At 45.5% G+C, this 1,445-nt stretch overlaps 1 long non-coding RNA gene across 1 annotated transcript in view; it reads right to left on the bottom strand.

The window, feature by feature from the left end:
* The window catches only part of LOC105982810, a 23,907-nt gene extending 23,829 nt beyond the window's left edge, over positions 1-78 (bottom strand). The window contains exon 1 of the long non-coding RNA XR_001174919.1: positions 20-78. This is a non-coding gene — a long non-coding RNA (uncharacterized LOC105982810). The remainder of the gene's footprint in view (positions 1-19) is intronic.
* Between the last annotated feature and the right edge of the window lie 1,367 nt (positions 79-1,445).

Below are 1,445 nucleotides of genomic sequence, written 5' to 3'. Positions count from 1 at the left end.
CGTGGGGCCTGAAGTTGGCCTGGGCGCTGTCCCTCAGCTCTTCAGCTCAAGGCTAGCGATCTACCACTTGAGCCACAGCTCCACTTCAGGTTTTCTGGTGGTTTATTGGAGATAGGAGTCTCATGGACTTTCCTACCCCAGTTGGCTTTGAACCGAGATCCTCAGATCAGTCTCCTGAGTAGCTAGGTGTGAGCATCCAGTACCTGGCTTTCCTTTTTTTTTTTCAGCTAAGTTGTTAGCACACAGAACACTTGTTTGGGGGAAAGGAGCAACTGTCAGTAATATAATGTCTCCCAAACTGGATAAATAGGCTAACTTTGAGAGGCTTCTTGGCTCATGTTGACACACAGCCACCTTGGCACAAACACCTTGTGATGTGGGAAAATTCAAAGTAATTTTTGTCCTCCTCCTTCTCCATCATCAGCATACACAGTTGGGACCTTGACCCTCCCTGCCAACCCCACCCCAATTGGTTTGTCCAATGTGCTATGCAATCTGGACGTCACAGCAGCAACAAGCTTGTGCTCCTTAATTGTGGATTTTGACTGATAACTGATAATTCTGCCATTTTCAGTTCATTTCCCGGAAGTCAGAGTTGGCTCGTGAAAAGTTGTTAAACAACATGCTTAATGTGAAATGTCAACCCTAATTCTAAACTTCTGCTGGTCAGAGCTTCAAAGGAAGACATCACTGGGTTTTTTTGCTTGTTTGTTTTGTTTTGCCAGTCCTGGGCCTTGAACTCAGGGCATGGCCATTGTCCCTGAGCTTCTTTTGCTCAAGGCTAGTGCTCTACCACTTGACCACCAGGTCACTTCCTGCTTTTTCTGTTTATGCGGTGCTAAGGAATCAAACCCAGGGCTTCATGCATGCTAGGCAAGCACTCTAGCACTGAGCCACATTCCCAGCCCATCATCACTGGGTTTTATAATGGCTTTCTGACTTTGACAGTCCATCTAAGAAGGCAGCTTGAAAGTTGTTGTATACTGTTGGAAAAAAAGATTGTCTGCCTATGTCCTGTGTGAAATACCGTGATTTTTTTTTTGTATTTTTGTTTTGTATTGTTTTTTGGACAATCCTGGGGATTGAACTCAGGGCCTGGACACTGTCCCAGAGCCTCTCTGTGCTTGAGGCTAGTGCTCTACAACTTGAGCCATAGCACCACTTGTGGCTTTTTCTAAGGAATTGAACCCAGGGTTCACATGCATGCTAGGCAAGCACTCCACCACTAGGCCACATTCCAGCCCCAATACCATGATTGTTTATGGAAAGTATCTTTAATAAAGCTGGATACAGTTTGGCCTCAAAAAAAAAAATTGGCAGAATACTATTTGCCAAAAGCTGGCAACAGAGTGGGGAGCTCGTAGCTCACCTTTAATCCTAGCTAGTCAGGAGGGTAAGATCTGAGGATCGTGGTTCAAAGCTAGCCCAGGTAAGAAAGTCCATGA

This window comes from Dipodomys ordii, unplaced genomic scaffold (genome assembly GCF_000151885.1).
Source record: "Dipodomys ordii isolate 6190 unplaced genomic scaffold, Dord_2.0 Scaffold17, whole genome shotgun sequence".
In the NCBI taxonomy this organism is placed as follows: domain Eukaryota; kingdom Metazoa; phylum Chordata; class Mammalia; order Rodentia; family Heteromyidae; genus Dipodomys; species Dipodomys ordii.
This window is presented reverse-complemented; position numbering and strand designations above follow the sequence as displayed.